This window comes from Pan troglodytes, chromosome 3 (assembly GCF_028858775.2).
Source record: "Pan troglodytes isolate AG18354 chromosome 3, NHGRI_mPanTro3-v2.0_pri, whole genome shotgun sequence".
In the NCBI taxonomy this organism is placed as follows: Eukaryota; Metazoa; Chordata; class Mammalia; order Primates; family Hominidae; genus Pan; species Pan troglodytes.
The window spans coordinates 56,834,371-56,853,187 of record NC_072401.2 but is presented as its reverse complement, the minus strand read 5'-3'; the positions used below and the strand labels follow the sequence as shown (position 1 = coordinate 56,853,187).

General features: G+C 40.8%; 1 long non-coding RNA gene and 1 other non-coding gene across 2 annotated transcripts in view; both read left to right on the top strand.

The window, feature by feature from the left end:
* LOC107974297 (uncharacterized) overlaps positions 1-18,817 on the top strand; it is a 99,594-nt gene that overhangs the window by 2,964 nt on the left and 77,813 nt on the right. The window lies entirely within an intron of this gene.
* Positions 1,714-1,838, top strand: LOC112209105 (small nucleolar RNA SNORA3/SNORA45 family). The gene has a single exon (XR_002943774.1). It is a non-coding gene; the product is annotated as a small nucleolar RNA SNORA3/SNORA45 family (small nucleolar RNA).

Here is an 18,817-nt window from a genome sequence, read left to right as displayed (position 1 = left end):
TCAGGAAAAGGGTTTGGTCTTTCCATTCAAAGTCATTATTTTAGATGGCTTCAAGATAGCTACGATAAAGGTCTAAAGGAACTGGCATAGGAGCAAGGCAGCAAAGCAGTAAATTAGGCTTGATAATTATGTAAGAAAGAACTTTGGGTGTAGTTACCAGAAGCAAATCAATCAGAAGACTACATTTTTAGAGGAATTTTATTAATCATACTAAATCTGGCTCAAATATCATTGTTCGGGTGTTAAAACAGAGGGTAACTGTCCAACCCCAAGCTTGCATAAGTAGAAAAATAGAGCATAAAACCTTAACAGCTCCCCAGTACCCACATAGGATGTGGCCGTGGAGAATGATGGACAAAAAAAGAACATTTCAGAAGCTCGTATAAAGAGCTGTACTAAAGACTGGACAGGGAGTTTCTCCTGAAGACTAGAATTGGAGTTTCATCAGAACTCTCTTCAGTTTCAAGGAGATGGGCCGCAAAATGTTTATGCAGTATTTCATCATTATTATACATGAATAGTATTGCTCAGTATCACATTTTTTTTCTGAATGAGAGAATGTATTATAGTTATCTGTCCCTGAGTTACCACTGTATATTGGGTTTGCAGGGATGGGGGTGACAATAAAGATAATTTGTCTTTTTAGTTCTTAGGTCACATCTGTACCTAATGAAGAGAACTGCACATTTTCTGAAAATCCTAGACTTTGAGCCTGTTCCAGTAACTGGTTAAAACTTTAGATTGTCTCCTTTGGGACAGGGTATGTTCTGTGTGTGGAAAGACAGGTAAAATACATGTTCAGTGATCAGAATAGTAGATTCTTGCAAATGCTAAATTCTTCTTCTGGCCACACAGCTATATTTCCATGCCTCTCTTGCAATTAGGTATATGGGTTAGGTGTGCTGATTAGGTTCTAACCAGTGGAATGTGAGAAGTGATGCACTCCTATTCCAGCTCTGGCCTATGGAAACATCACATGAGCAATCCAATATATCCCACTCCCCATCAACTTGAGGCAGATGAGCAAATTTGCACTGGAAACTATGTGTTAAAGATGGCAAAGCCACAAGATAGGACTCCTGGTTTCCTGAATCTTCACTTGGAGGATACTTGCTTCCCAATTAGAGACACTTGTGCTAGAGTTTCCTGACTCTTCACTGGGAGGATACTTGCTTGCCAATTAGGGACACTTGTGCTACAGCTCATACGCATTCGTTTGTGTTAGGCCACTGAGATTTCAGAGCGTGCCCTAATAAAGACCTGTCCCTCTTTCTCCAGATGCAATCGTTCATTACCTAATTCTAATTTTTATACCACAGGAGTAGGCCCACAAATCAGGCTAGCCAAAGTATCCTATCATTCAGCCATAGTGATTAGTTCAGGAATGGGCAGATTAACAAAACTGAAGTTAATCAGAGATAGTCTTATCATTTGGGCTAGCACTATCAAGAAAAAGACACCTGCTTCTGGAATAAGCAAAAAAAAAAAAAAAAAAAAACACAAGCTACATCTGGCCTTTGGTCATCATGTCGAGTGAACCTGCCTAAGAATGAAATCATTACAGGGAAACAGAGGCAGTCTCAATGATACTGCAGAAGGGGAAGATATCCCATGAATTGAGAAATATTTCCTGGGTTTCTACTCGATTGAAATTCCAAGAGGTAAGGGATAGATACTGCCAGGAAGACTTGGGAATTCAAAAAAAGGGAGCTCTCTGAGACTAGAGTCACATCCTGACACGGCTCTTCTCCAATGTGCTGGAGTCCTCAGCATCTGCTGGTCTTGATTCACTGATGGGGGCAACCAGTGTCCCCTTAAGTGTCCGGGCAGAAACATACTGTACCTTGGTTTTAGAAAGTAGGTTGGCAGGCATCTTTCCTCATTCCCATCAAGGAGTTGGTACCTGCCACAGTGTAAGTTATTTTCTCTGTTCTTCTAGAGCTACTACAAAGTGCTAGGGAAGGAAAATCTCCTAAAGCAGTCTGTCATCATGAAGGCCGAATTATGTAGCAGAAGAGCTTGGAAAAAGATTAAGATGGTGGTGGGGAGGACCTTTGTCCTGGTGGCTTGAAGCCATAGGGAAAGAGGTTCACTAAATGCCAACAAATGCTAAAAAATAAAAAAATAGACAAAACAGCGAGCCAGTGGCTTGTGCTCTGCTTTCCACCTGAAAGTTTGCGCAACATAAGCAATTATAATCAAGTAGAAATTGAAGCATATGTTTAAGCAGAGAGGACCAGGTAACATTGATAACCACTGTCCTCCCAGCCACTGCCTTAATTAGGCTTTCATGAGTTTTCACCCACATTATTGCAATAGTCAATCTCCCTGCCTCTGATCCTATTATACTCTACTTTATCCTCCACATTGACACCTGAGTTACTTCTCTACCTTGTAAAAACAATTTATTTCTGAGTACAAAAACACTACATGTTCATTGTAAAATACTAAGAAAATACAAAAAAGCACACATACCAGAACATGCAATTCTATCATCTAGAGATATCCACTGTTGACATTTTAGTACAAACCTTTACACAGTTGTTTTCTCTGTGTATTTTTAAATGAGAATGCCACTGTTGTATTTAGCATGCTTTTTAAAATTTTTTATTTATTTTTATTTTTCAATCCACCAGTAAGATTAAACTTAGTATATGTGAGCATTTTCTCATGGAATTAAATGCCCTCTACAATATTATATATAATTAATATATCAATTTACTTAAGACAGGTGTTGCAAACTGGCAGCCTATAGCCAAATGTGATATATGAACATGCTATATACTTTGTCATCACAGCATTTCAAAGTTGACTTTTGAATGCCTTTATGTAATGCATGCTGTCTTCAATTCTCTACAGTTTCCATAAATTCCTATTATGCCCAGTCCTTATTCACTCATGTCACCTATCTTTTTTTGTTGTTGTTACTGTTTCTGTGTGGGCTTTTAAGAAATTTTTGACATTTGAGTTGAAAACAGCAATTTAGCCAGAATGAGCATGGATGTTCATTCACTTAGTATTTGTTGCCTACCTGCTACATACCAGGCACTGGGTTAGGTGAGAAAATGGTTAGCAAAACAAACACGGTTCTTTCTATCTTGAAGCTTATGGTCTAGCATGAGAGACACACAAATGAAATAACTGCTGCAAGGGAAACCTGAGCTAGAAACTTTTGTTTTGTTTTGGGGCTTCCCTGAGGAAGTAATATGTGAACAGAGATCTATAGTAGGAAATAGGCCAAAAAGCAGAGAAGAATCTTCCTAGCCAAAGGAATGTATATGCAAAAGGCCTAAAAAAGGAGGTATCAAACTGTGCCAAAAGAGCTGAAACACCGAAAGTGAGAATGTTTGCAAGATGAGGCTGGAGAAGTAAGTGGAAGACAGATGATTCAGGGCCTGTGGACCATGCTAAGGGTTTTGAGATAAATGTTGATAAAGAATCTACCCTAGTCTTCTTTTCCTTAGGGAAACATCCTTCTCTTTTTAATCACTCCTTATATGACATGATTTCGAAATCCCCTTCACCCTCTTCCTACCCTTCTCTAGCATTAATAATTTTCTTAGTCCACTGCTCTGGAACCAGAGCCCAGTAAAAAATAGTTAAGCTGAAGGCTGGGGATGGCAGTCTAGCACAAATAGTAATTAACTACTGGGCACATTAGTAGAACAGAGCTGCTACCTAAATAAATCCATTTAAAGTCAACTAAATGTTATTTGGGTAATATGTCCCTCATGTTAAATTTGCCCAAATATATATCTCACCTCTTAAAATTCGTTTAGTTTGAAATTAAAATTAGTATTGTTTTTCTGCATGTACTCCTAGGTTGGGTAAAGAAGGGAACAAGGGAATGGGGAAACCTAGAGATTCCTGGATAACAGAGAAAGACAGCCTGAGAATAAAAGTATGCAAAAGATAATCTACAACAAAATAATGCACTTAACTCTTGTTACTAAACAAATAAGCTACCCACATTTTAGTTTTCTGTTTTGTTTTATGTTTGTCAGTTTAGCAATTTTTGTCACTGTTTGGAAGACTTAGAGTGGTTATTGCATAGAACACTCCTTACACAGAGATTTGCAAGTTTCTGAATTTTGTACTTCCAAATTGAAAATCAGGAGAAACATTTTCAAGGTTCATATTCAGACCAAGTTAGTATATTAACAACTAATAACAATATTAAAAGTTAGAACAATTCCTTTCCTCTATCTTTCTCAGGACAAATCGAGTTTATCAGAAAACTAGGGAGTGATCTGGTGAAACTGGAAAGAATCCAAGGAGTTCCAGGGAAATCTTTCATTCATTCATTTGTAGATTATTCCACAAATGTTTATTAAGTATCTATGGTATTTATACAGCACCTACAGTACTATTTAGGGCACTGGGTATAGCTTACAAACTGCTTAACTCTGAATATCTTTTGTGCAAGGAATAAGTAGTATAATAGTCCCTTGAAATACAGGAATTCACCTAGAGATCTTCTCAGATCCTCAGATGTGTATGTTTTATATCATGTAACTTAATCCAGAAAATAAAGCATAAGCAAACTGATATTTTTACACAGCAATGAATTTTGAAAGCAGGCAGAGCTTCTAGTCTCATATAAGGGGCTTAGAACTTGCCACTGCATCCTAATAACAAGTAAAAAGCTGAACAAACAAAAATCAACAACTCTTCTTAACTTCATCAGAAATGAGGACACAGGGAAAACCGCTGCCCTCAAAATTGGAGAGACAGATAGGAAGATACAGGAAATCATAACCGGAGCAGAAACCTCTGGGAACCAGTGCTGGGGTAGGAAAACCTGAACTGTAATTGATGAAATGCTGAAGGCTCACTGTGGACAAGCCTGAGAGTCAAAAACTCCAGGGAAACCCAGTCATAGAGGAGCCCTCATACCTTTGTGAACTATACTTCCAGTAGGACTAGTATAGCATACTCACAAAGTGAACTAACAGTGACTATCAGAAAAATCCCCTCATGCTTCTGGCTGGGGGATGGGAAAGCAACCATTTGGAAATACAGCAGAGCATTCTGTTCTTAACAAACTCTGGCTGCAGCAGAAACTTTTTTTCTTTTTTTTTTGGTTGGGCAAGGAGAAACTTTTTTACTAGAGCCTAACCCAGTGGGATTTTATCAAAGCCTAACTGACTTGGGGGAAGGAAAATATCCAGCTCCAATTGGCTCTAGCCTTCCATGTGGGGAAGGGAAATACACCACTGTAGTCCCCTTTAGCAATTCTGTCCATCATAAGAAGGAGAAACAACTGAGAAAAAACTGCTGAAGTTTACCGTGCAGGGTTATAGGCTTACCAAAAGACTGAGACCTAATCATAGGACTACAGTATGCTTCCACTCCCTGACACCTTACCACCACATTACTTAAGGCTTATTTACTGTAGTTCCTTTTACTCAACACATCATAGTCACCTTTCAACAAAAAAATTACAAGACATATTTGTAAAGGCAAAAAAAAAAAAGTGATTTTCAGTTTGAAGAGAATAAGCATCATAACCAGAGTCAAATATGGCAAGAATATTGTGATTATTAAACCAGGAATTAAAAACAAACAGAACTATTTTTATATGATAAAGGCTTTACAGAAAAGTAGACAACATGCAGGAACAAATGGATAATGTAAGCAGAGAGATGGAAATTCTAAAAAAAAAAATTAAATGCTAGATATCAAAAACCCTGTAACATAAATGAAGAATGCTTTTTGATGGGCTTACTAGTACACTTGGACTTGGTTGAGGAAAGAATCTCTGAGCTTAAGGATATGACAATAGAAACTTCCCAAACAGAAAAGCATGAAGAAGCCAGGTGCGGTGGCTCACGCCTGTAATCCCAGCACTTTGGGAGGCCAAGGCCGGCAGATCACCTGAGGTCAGGAGTTCGAGAGAGCCTGGCCAACATGGTGAAACCCCGTCTCTATTAAAAATACAAAAATTAGCCGGGCATGATTGCATACTCCTATAATCCCAGCTACTTAGGAGTGAGGCTGAGGCAGGAGAATTGCTTGAACCCGGGAGGCGAAGGTTGCAGTGAGTCAAGATTGGGCCATTGCACTCCAGCCTGGGCAACAGAGTGGAGACTCCGTCTCCAAAGAAAAAAAAGAAAAGAAAAGCTTGGAGAAAAAAGACTAGAGGGTGTGGCGTGGGGGGAAGAGAAGGCAGAACAGAATATTTAAGAACTGTGGGACAACTACAAAAGGTGTAGATGCACACAGTAGGAATATCAGAAGGAGAAGAAATCCTTGATGGAACAGAAGAAATATTTGAGGCAATAATGACAGAATTTCCCCCAAATTAATGTCAGACACCAAACCACAGATGCAGAAAGCTCAGAGAACAGCAAGCAGGATAAATGCCAAAAAATATATATATACATACATATGCAAATATTCAAATTTCAGAAAATCAAAAATAAAAATATTCTTATATAAGCAGAATATATATGGAAACAAATAAAAAGATACAAAAAGAAAAAAATATTCTGATAAAAAGCCAGAGGAAAAATCACCTTATCTGTAAAGGAGCAAAGATAAGAATTACATCTGACATCTCCTCAGAAACCATGAAAGTAAGAGACGAGTGAAATATTCAAAGTGTTGAGAGAAAAAAACACCAGCCAATAGTTCTTTACTTTGCAGAGTTATCCTCCAAAGGTCAAGGAGAAACAAAGACTTTGAGACTGACAAAAATTGAGGGACATTGTTGCCAACAGACCTGCCTTGCAAAAAATGTTGAGAGAAATTCTTCAGAAAGAAGGAAAACAGTACAGGTCAAAAACTCATCTATATAAGGAAAGGAAGCACATCAGAGAAGGAGTGAGTAAAGGGAAAACAAAACTTTTATTTTTCTTATTCTTAATTTAATAAGTAACATTTTACTCAGAATGATAATAGAAACAACATATTTGATTATGTAGAGTAGTCCCCTCCTCATCCACAGGAGATGTATTCCAAGACCCCCAGGGGATGCCTGAAACAGGAGATACTACTGACCCCTATATATACTATGTTTTTCTCTTTCCCTACACATACATACCTATGATAAAGTTTATTTTATTAATTAGGCACAGTAAGAAATTAACAATAACTAATAATAAAATAGAAAAATGGTAACAATATGCCAGCATCACTACTCTTGTGCCTTGAAGCCATTATTAAGTAAAATAAGGGTTACTTGAACATAAACACTACAATACTGCCATAGTCGATCTGGGGCGAGTAGCTTAGACAGTGTGGAGGGGCTGGCAAAGAGATGATTCATGTTCCAGGCAGGATATAGTGGGACAGTAGTTTTTTATCTCACTATTGGGAATGATGTGCAATTTAAAACTTACAAATTATTTATTTCTGGACTATTCCATTTAATATTTTCAGACCACAGTTGACTTTGGGTAACTGAAACCAGGAAAAGCAAAAGTGCAGATAAGGGGGGACTACTGTATGTTTATATATATGTATATATATTTATGTATATATATGCTTATGATATATGCTTATGTAAATGCAAAATTAATGGCAGCAATACCATTAATACAAGGGACAGGAGGGAGGAATTAGAAATATTTTGTTATTGTAAGGTACTTCCACTGCTCATGAAGCATTATAGTGTTCTTCGAAAGTAGACTTGGATTAGTTGTAGATACAAATTGCAAACTCTAGGGCAACCACTAAAAAAAGTTTTAAAAAGTATAACTGATAATGCTAAGAAAAGGGTGGCCCTGAAATATATGCAGAAAGGAAGTCTTTCCAAGAAGAAAAACTTGATCAGTATATCTCATTTTCCAATTTTCATATAAGAACAAAGCCCTGTAACTCTTTGTGGGCAGTTAATGGTTTGGCTATGGCTAAATAAACAAGAACTTGGGAAGAACAAGTCTGAAATATTGGGGGATAAGTAAATTTGGGGAAGTGATATGTAAGTGGACCTCCTGAAATAATAGAGTGTGAGGATGCTTGTATCTCATGTAAGCGCTATGAGAAAAAAAAAAAAAGAAGGCTACCTCTGCAAAGGAGGCTTATCATTAATAAGGTAGACAATACGACCTCTTATGCAACTACCAGTTAGCCGCTTTCTCCAGCTAGCCAGTGCTTAGTCGATGGTTTCCTGGACAGAATACCATGATGGTAGAGATGAAAGTTATATATGATCTCAGAACAACATAGGCTTTATCTTCTGCAAGGTTGATCTGTCTACTGCTATAGCTGAAAGTCCAGTCATCCAGCGGCAGAAACCGATGCTGAACATTTGATGCAACATCATACACCAAGGGGACCAGTCAGCCACCTGGTGGCAGGCAGATTACATTAGACTTCTTCCATCACAAAGATGGCACTAGTTTGTTCTTATAGAATGGATTATTATTGTGGAGCTATATTTTTCTTTCTTTCCTGCCATACTTCCTGTAGCAATATAATTATAAATTGATGGAATGCCTTATTTAGCAGCAGGCACAAAACATTACATCTTACCAAAGAACTAACTCATTTTACTGTAAATGAACAAAGGCAAAAGGCTAACAACCATGTGATCACCAGTTTTAAATAATTTGTAAACTCATATGATTACTAAACTGTAAAGCAATGGCTTTATATGATGGTGGAATGGTCTATTAAAGAACTCAGTTACGATGCCAGTTGCAGGTTGGCAAGTACTGGCCTACAGGAATCAGAGTCCATTTCTCCTAGTAAACAGAATACGTAGGTCCAAGAACAATGTAGGTGCAGTGTATGTACCTATTACTATTAGACCTAATGCCCAGGTTGACTATATAATTGACTACATGATTTATTGTCCAAATGGAGATACCTTTAAGAATAAAATGAAGCATCAAACAATCAAATATACATAATGTTTAATAATATGTATGAGTTGACAAATTGGTTTTATCATATTGGTGAACCTATAAGATAGTTCTGTTTAAAAAATATTTTCAAGGGTGGGCACAGCAGCGCATGCCTGTAATCCCAGCAATTTGGGAGGCCAATGCGGGTGGATCACTTGAGGCCAGAAGTTGAGACTGGCCTGGCTAACATGGTGGAACCCAATCTCTACCAAAAATACAAAAATTAGCCAGGTGTCATGGTGCACACCTGTATTCCCAGCTGCTTGGGAGGCTGAGGCAGGAAAATCACTTGAACCTGGGAGGCGGAGGTTGCAGTGAGCCTAGATCACATCACTGCATTCCAGCCTGGATGACAGAACAAGACTCTGTCTCAAAAATTAATTAATTAATTAATTAATTAAAATATTTTCAAAAATAAATCTGGGTACACTAGAGAAAATTGAAAACAAACTGCTTAATACTGATTATCAATACATTAAAAAGTTACAACCATAATAAATTCTGTACATATTCATGTATTTTAATCATTGTCTTAACTGTATCTGTCTCGTGTCATGTTACAGGTATATTTTACTTCTGAAGAATATATTTTTATATGATTATAATTTTTAATAAAAGTATCTCTAAACTTCCACATTTCATTTTACAGCTAATGAATTTAAAATTGCTGATGCCCTCAATTGACTCTTCTCAGTTACCTCAGTATTTTAATTTTGGAACATACTCTCTCTACAGGTTAATATAGGTATCTGGTAAACTCAGAGCAAATTATACCAAATGGAGTATATTCCCAATTCTGATTTTATCTTATTAAATATTTAAATATTTCAGCTCAAATGTTTTCAGTTATTGTCTTTTTTGCCTCCACTTATTAATTTTTATAAGACAAAGCTCATTAAGTTATCTCTGTTTTATGATTCCTTAAATGTTATATCAAATGTATGTATGTATATATGTATGTATTTGAGACAGAGTCTTGCTGTGTCACCCAGGCTGGAGTGCAGTGGCACGGTCTCAGCTCACTGCAACCTCCCCCTCCCAGGCTGAAGCGATTCTCGTGCCTCAGTCTCCTGAGTAGCTGGCATTACAGGCATGCACTACCACATCCAGTACATTTTTATATTTTTAGTAGAGATGGGTTTTCACCACGTTGGCCAGGCTGGTCTCAAACTCCTGGCCTTAAGTGATCCGCCTGCCTTGGCCTCCCAAAATGCTGAGATTACAGGTGTGAGCTACCACGCCTGGCCTTTTATGAAATTTATATAAATTTGATAATGAATAATAATAGGCATTTTTTTTACATTCTGGTACTGAATATAAATTTATCCAAGTAAAAATAGAAGCTCCACAAAAGAATCTTCTCAGAAGTCAACAGTATTTATTTCCTGTTGCTGTTGCAATAAATTGCATGATAGTGGCTTAAAACAACACAAATTTATAATCTTACAGTTCTGGAGGTCAGAAGTCTGAAATGGATTCCACTGGCTTAAATCAAGGTGTTGACAGGATTGCACTCCTTATCTAGACTCCAGGGCTGATTCTTTTTACTTTTTCTGGATCCTAGATGTTACCAGCATTCCTTGGCTAATGGCATCTGCCTCCATCTTACAGCGCATCACTGCAATCTCTGCTTCCATCATAACTTTGTCTCTGACTCTTCCGCCTTCCTCTTCCATCTTTTAAAGCCCCTTGTGATGACATTGGGTCTGCCTGCATAATGCAGGATAACTTTCCCATCTCAAGAGTCTTGTCTTAATCATATCTGCAAAGTCTCTTTGCCATGTATGGTCACATATTCATCCCGAGATTAGATTGTGACCAGGCATGCAGCCGGGCGAGGTGGCTCACGCCTGTAATCCCAGCACTTTGGGAGGCCGAGGCGGGCGGATCGCGAGGTCAGGAGATCGAGACCACGGTGAAACCCCGTCCCTACTGAAAATACAAAAAAAATTAGCCGGGCGCGGTGGTGGGCGCCTGTAGTCCCAGCTACTCAAGAGGCTGAGGCAGGAGAATGGCGTGAACCCAGGAGGCAGAGCTTGCAGTGAGCCGAGATCGCGCCACTGCACTCCAGCCTGGGCGACAGAGCGAGACTCTGTCTCAAAAAAAAAAAAAAAAAAAAGATTGCGACCAGGCATGCTTTCATATGATTGCTGGGTCACATGATAGACACATGTTTACCTTTTTAAAAGTGGGCAAAATATTTGAATAGACAATTCGCTAAGTAAGCTATATGGCTGGAAAATAAACATATGAAATGATGCTCTACTATATACAGGAATATAATTAATTTTATATATCGATCTGGTATCTTGGAACCTTGCTAAACTCCTGTATTAGTTCTAGTAACTTATTTATGCACTCCATAGGATTTTCTTCACAGAAATCATGCCGTCTGTGAATGAAGGGAGTTATACTTCTTATTTTCCAAATGGAGATTTTATTTTTCTTGCATGACTTCACTGGCTAGAACCACTACTACAATGCTGATTAGAAGTGGTAAGATCGATATCCTTTCCTTGTTCCTGATCATAAGTGTGATGTTAACTGTAGATTTTTCACATATACTGTTTATCAATATAAGGAAGTTCTCTTCTGTTCTCTGTTTTCTGACAGTTTTTGTCAGGCATGTATTTTGTATTTTCAAATACTGTTTCTGTATTTGTTGAGATAATCATAGGATTTTTCTTTCTTGTTTTTACAATGAGTTACACTGATTAACTTTTGAATATCAAACCAACCTTGTATTTTTGAGATAAACCCCACTTGGTCATGATGTATTATCCTTTTTGTACATTATTGTATTAGCTTTGCTAAAATTTTGCTGACAATTTTTTTTTTTTTTTTTTTTTTTTTTTTTTTTTTTTTTTTTTTTTTTTTTGATCCGGGGTCTGGCTCTGTCCCAGGCTGTGGAGTGCAGTGGCGCGATCTCGGCACACTGCAAGCTCCGCCTCCCAGGTTCACGCCATTCTCCTGCCTCAGCCTCCCGAGTAGCTGGGACTACAGGCACCTGCCACCACGCTCAGCTAATCTTTTTGTATTTTTAGTAGAGACGGGGTTTCACCATGTTCACCAGGATGGTTTCAATCTCCTGACCTCGTGATCTGCCCGCCTTGGCCTCCCAAAGTTTGCTAAGAATTTTTACATGTATTTTTATGACACATACTGGTCTGTAGTTGTCTTTTCTTGTAATGTCATTGTCTGGTTTTGGTATCAAGTAATGCTGCCCTCACAGAATGAATTAGAAAATATTCCCTTATCAATTTTCTGGAAGAGTTTTTGTAGAATTGGTGTTATTTTCTGCTTAAATGTTTGATAGAATTTACCAATGAAGCCATATGGACCCAGTGTTTTCTTTGTGGGAAGGTTTGTAAGTACAAATTCAATTTCTTTAATAGATGTAGAGTTATTTATGTTATCTATTTGTTCTTGAATGAGTTTTGGTAGTTTGTATCTTTCAAATAATTTGTCCATTTTATGTTCCTTATCTCTGGTAATATTATTTGCTCTGAAATCTATTTTGTCTGCTTTCTTTTGATTAGTATTAGGATGGTATATTTTTTTCTTCCCTTAATTTTTAAGCTGTATGTTAAGCATGGTTGAATCTTGCATTTTTATCCAATCTTAATAATCTCTGGTTTTTAAATGAGAGAGTTTAGACTATTTACATCTAATTTAATTATTGATAATTTTAGTTCTATTTGTATTCTGTTTGTTCCATCTTTTCTTCTTCCCCCTTTCCTTTTTTGCCTTCTTTTAGAAAAACTGTGTAATATTTATTCCATTTTATCACCCTTGTTGGCTTACTAGTTATAATTCTTTTTAATTCACAATAACGATATATAAAGTTTTATTAGCTATAATTCTTTATAATTCACAGTAATAGGACATAAAGTTTAAGTTATTGATTTAGGGTTTATATTATACATATTTGTTATGTTCTACCTTCAAGTGGTATTACATTACTTAACATATACTGCAAGAACCTTAAAATAGTACAATTCTATTTTCCCCTCCTGACCTTTGTACTATTTTGCCTTACATTTTACTTCTATATACTTTTTCTTTTTTCCTTTTTTTCTTTTTACCCTTTTTTTCTTCTTTCCTTTTTTTTTCTTTTCCATTGATCATTCCTGGGTGCCTCCCGCAGAGGGGGACTTGGCAGGGTCACAGGACAACAGTGGAGGGAAGGTCAGCAGACAAACAAGTGAACAAAGCTCTCTGGCCTTCCCAGGCAGAGGACCCTGCGGCCCTCCGCAGTGTCTGTGTCCCTGGGCACCCGAGATTAGGGAGTGGCGATGACTCTCAACGAACACGCTGCCCCCAAGCATCTGCTCAACAAAGCACATCCTGCACCGCCCCCAATCCATCCAACCCCGAGTGGACACAGCACACGTTTCAGAGAGCACAGGGTTGGGGGCAAGGCCACAGATCAACAGGATCCCAAGGCAGAAGAACTTTTCCCAGCACAGAACAAAATGAAAAGTCTCCCATGTCCACCTCCTTCCACACAGACACAGCAACCATCTGACCTCTCAATCTTTTCCCCACCTTTCCCCCCCCCCTCCATTCCACAAAACCGCCACTGTCTTCATGGCCCGTTCTCAATGAGCTGCTGAGTACACCTCCCAGATGGGGTGGTGGCCGGGCAGAGGAGCTCCTCACTTCCCAGCAGGGGCGGCCGGGCAGAAGCGCCCCTCACCTCCCGGACGGGGCGGCTGGCCGGGCGGGGGGGCTGACCCCCCCACCTCCCTCCCGGACGGGGCGGCTGGCCGGGCGGGGGGCTGACCCCCCCACCTCCCTCCCGGACAGAGCGGCTGGCCGGGCAGAGGGGCTCCTCACTTCCCAGAAGGGGCGGCCGGGCAGAGGCGCCCCTCACCTCCCAGACGGGGCGGCTGGCCAGGCGGGGGGCTAACCCCCCCACCTCCCTCCCGGACGGGGCGGCTGGCCGGGCCGGGGGCTGACCCCCCCACCTCCCTCCCAGACAGAGCGGCTGGCCGGGCAGAGGGGCTCCTCACTTCCCAGTAGGGGCGGCCGGGCAGAGGCGCCCCCCCACCTCCTGGACAGGGCGGCTGGCCGGGCAGGGGGCTGATCCCCCCACCTCCCTCCCGGACGGGGCGGCTGGCCAGGCGGGGGGCTGATCCCCCCACCTCCCTCCCGGATGGGGCGGCTGGCCGGGCGGGGGGCTGACCCCCCCACCTCCCTCCCGGACGAGGAGGGAGGACGCTCCTCACTTCTCAGACGGGGTGGCTGCCGGGCGGAGGGGCTCCTCACTTCTCAGACGGGGTGGTTGCCAGGCAGAGGGTCTCCTCACTTCTCAGACAGGGCTGCCGGGCAGAGACACTCCTCACATCCCGGACGGGGCGGCAGGGCAGAGGTGCTTCCCACATCTCAGACGATGGGCGGCCGGGCAGAGACGCTCCTCACTTCCCAGATGTGATGGCGGCCGGGAAGAGGCGCTCCTCACTTCCTAGATGGGATGGCGGCCGGGCAGAGATGCTCCTCACTTTCCAGACTGGGCAGCCAGGCAGAGGGGCTCCTCACATCCCAGACGATGGGCGGTCAGGCGGAGACGCTCCTCACTTCCCAGACGGGGTGGCTGCCAGGCAGAGGCTGCAATCTCGGCACTTAGGGAGGCCAAGGCAGGCGGCTGGGAGGTGGTTGTAGCGAGCCGAGATCACGCCACTGCACTCCAGCCTGGGCGCCATTGAGCACTGAGTTAACGAGACTCCGTCTGCAATCCCGGCACCTCGGGAGGCCGAGGCTGGCGGATCACTCGCGGTTAGGAGCTGGAGACCAGCCCAGCCGACACATCGAAACCCCGTCTCCACCAAAAAAATACGAAAACCAGTCAGGCGTGGCGGCGCACGCCTGCAATTGCAGGCACTCGGCAGGCTGAGGCAGGAGAATCGGGCAGGGAGGTTGCAGTGAGCTGAGATGGCAGCAGTACCGTCCAGCTTCGGCTCGGCATCAGAGGGAGACCATGGAAAGAGGGGAGAGGGGAGAGGGGGGAGGGGGGAGGGGAGAGGGGAGAGGGGAGAGGGAGCTCTATCTACCACACAGTCCTTCTCTGAATCTACTTCTATATATTTTATAAACCACATAGTACAGTGGTCCCCAACCTTTTTGGCATCAGGGACCAGTTTTGTGGAAGGCAGTTTTTCCACAGACCATTGTGGGGTGTACGGTTTTGAGATGAAACTGTTCTATCTCAGATCGTCAAGCATTAGATTCTCATAAGGAGTGCACAACCTGGATCCCTTGCATGTGCAGTTCACAATACCATTTGTGCTCCTATGAGAATCTGATGCCTGCTGCTCCTGATCTGACAAGAGGCAGAGTTCAGACAGTAATGCTCGATTGCCCACCACTCACCTCCAGTACTGATCTGCAGCCTGGGTGTTGGGGACCCCTGCCATAGTACATTATCATTATATTTGTTGTTTCTTTCAAGAGTCAGTTATCTTTTAAAGACATTTAAATAATAAAAAATGTATTTATATTTGTTCATGTTGTTACCATTTCTGATGCTCTCCATTCTTTTATTTAGGTTTTCATTTGGTATTATTTTCCTTTTGCTTGAAGGAAAAGCAAAAGAAAAAAATACCAAATTTTCCTTTACTATTTCTTACAGTGCTGGTCTGCTTGTGATGAATTATTTCAGCTTCTTTTAATATCTGAAAATATCCTTATTTCATCTTTGTTTTTGAAAGATATTTCCACTGGGTAAAAAATTCTAGATTGATAAGTTTTTTTTTTTTTCTTTCAGTACTTTCAGGATATTGCTTTACTCTCCTCTAGTTTGCATTGCTTCTGATAAGAAATCTCTCATCTTTACCTTTGGCCCTCTTTATATCATGTATCTTTTTCCTTTGGTTGATTTAATCACTGTTTCTTTATCACTGGTTCTAGGAAATTTTGCTTTTAAGCTGCGCTAGAAAAGACCAAAAAGCATTTAGTCTAGGATTAAATCTTTTTTTTTTTTTTTTTTTTTTTTTGAGACAGAGTCTTGCTCTGTCTTGCCCAGGCTGAAGAGCAGTGGCATGATCTCAGCTCACTGCAGCCTTCACCTCCTGAGTTCTAGTGATCCTCCTGTCTCTGCCTCCTGAGTAGCTGGGACTACAAGTATGTGCCATCACACCTAGCTAATTTTGTGTTTTTAGTAGAGACGGAGTTTCACCGTGTTGGCCAGGCTGGTCTTGAACTCCTGACTTCAGGTGAGCCACCCACCTTGGCCTCACAAAGTGCTGGGATTACAGGCGTGAATCACTGTGCCCAACCTCTAGGATTAAATCTTACCCACCACTGAGGGAAGATTCTTCTTAGAATCCTAAAAAAAAAAAATGTCTGATGTCTTCTAAATTATGTGGTCTTCCAATCTGGCTGTTGGGAACAGGCACTATCCTAGTCCATATATGAGCTACAAATACTCTTTCCTCTAATCCTTGTGTGTGATTCTTTCCCCAGTTCTGGGTAGTTTCTTCACATGCATGTTCTGATCAATACTCAACTGAACATCCAAGGACACTCCCTTCAGATCTCTAGAGTTCTTATCTGTATAGTTCCCCCTTTCCAGAATCTGCCCTGCCAACTCTAGCCTCTTCAACTTCCTCAAACTGTCAGCTCAGGGTTTCGACTCAGGGTTTCCCCTCCTTACATTGCATCCAGGAAATTTCTTCCAGTAAGTTGGGGCTATGGTATAACTTATCTCATTTGTTCCCATATGACAGGATGACTGTTTTTCATTGCCTGATAACCAATGTCTTGAAAGCCATTGCTTTATAAATTTTGTCTAGTTTTCTAGTTGTTTCAGATGGAAGGATAAATTCAGTTCCAGTTTTTCATTATGATCAGAAACAAATGTCCAAAGGGACTTAAAAAAAATACACAAATCTTTTCATATTATGCTCCTCTCAAAACCTGTCAATGGTTTCTCACTGTTCTCAGGATAAAGTCCATAATCCTTACCAAGGCTTCAGAACTCGTCGCCCCTTGCTCCTCTTGTCCCATGCTCTCCCTTATTAATTCTGTTTCAGCAACACAAACTTTTCAGTTGCTCAAACTCAGCAGACACTTCTACCTGTCCCTCCTCTCAAGAATTTACCTCATATTATGTGCTCCCCCGACTTTTTTTTTTTTGAGAACTTAGATCCTATTAAGAAAGATAGATAATTCGACATATTGTTTGTTGTTGTTGTTGTTGTTGTTTTTGAGACGGAGTCTCACCCTGTCGCCCAGGCGGGAGTGCAGTGGTGCGATCTCGGCTCACTGCAAGCTCCGCCTCCCGGGTTCACGCCATTCTCCTGCCTTAGCCTCTGGAGTAGTTGGGACTACAGGCGTCCATCACCACACCCAGCTAATTTTTTTGTATTTTTAGTAAAGACGGGGTTTCACCGTGTTAGCCAGGATGGTCTTGATCTCCTGACCTCGTGATTCGCCCGCCTCGGCCTCCCAAAGTGCTGAGATTACAGGCGTGAGGCACCGCGCCCGGCCATGTGCTCCCCTATTCACAGAGATGTCCTATACCTGTTCTTCAGAGTTTATCTTCAATGTCATTTTCTCAGGGAAACCGTCCTTGGCTTCCTCAATAAGTCATGTTTGTTATGATTGTCCCCATAGGCTTGGAAATCAACACTAATTTTAAGGAGATACTCTGTAATATAACAGGGTGTTATGTTAAATAATTCGAGGGTCTTTCTTTCCCATTGTAAATTTCTATGATATAGTACATACTCTTCAAAAAACATCATTTTGTAAAATATCTTATTAAGACTATTGTATTTTAATAAATTACATTATAAATGTATTGAATGGGATCTAGTAGCATTTAAATTCTCAGAAAGACTTCTTTAAATAAAGTTAAGTATTGCCATACACACAGTACCTCACCTACAATTATTTTCAAATTCAGTATATTGATTAGGTAGTCAGTAGTATAAAGACTAGAGAAGTAATACAGAGTCAATCCATTCCTCAAGAAACATAAGATTTATTTAGTGAGATAAAACTTGCATACAGAAAACAAGATATTGGCCATTTTTTAAAAGATAACAGAATGCATTTTGAAGTGTGTATTCCTTAAGTCCTGCACTTGCAATTCTGAGAGTAGGAAGGATTAGGAAACGTTGGGTAGGTACACCAGCCACTCAAGTTTAAGTTAGAGAAGGGACCCCAGAGATAGAGGTATCTAATTAGGTAGGTTAGTTTATTATCTAGAGCAGCTAGAAGTAAAAGGAAGGAAAGGATAAGTACAAAGAATTGCCCACAGGACAAAAAAAAAAAAAAAAGGATGTAAGGAATGAATGTTACGTAAAAAGCCAGAGGACAAATCAGAAGTCATGAGTTGTGTCAACACAAGAATGCAGTGGGAGAAAGAAGCAAGATGGGCAATAAGGTGGAGAATGTAGCACTCTAGATATGAGGAGGGGTGAATTACCTGAAGCTCGCTGTTATTGTCTGTGAGTCACATGGTGAATATGTGAGGGGGCTCAAGTTAAAGGGTAACTGGTTAGGGAAGATTTTCCCTCTGGCCCCACACAATTACTCAGGCTTCCCCTGGAAGCTATCACTTCTCTTTGGTAGGAGGTTCTCTTCCAGCTCTGTGCCTTAAATTAACCGAACATGGCCATGGTTCCAGAAATTTGCCTGCCCTGATCTGTTCACTATGATGGTTATGTACATGATTCCCTGGTTCCAGATCTGCACTCACTCCATAGTCCATCTGGCTTCTGACTCTGGCTCCATTCCCATTTTATAGTTCTGCTCCTGTCCTTCGTACTAGACTTTGGTATTTGGTTTCCTATTTCTGACTCTTGGCCTGCTGCCACAAAAAAAAAAAACAAAAACAAAAAAAAAACTGTACTAATTATCATTTCTACTTCAAACTACTTCACTTTCATTATTCTGTAGGCACCCAAGCCCCATTTTTGGTCATGGACCAGTGCCTTAATAAAAAACACTGGACTTTA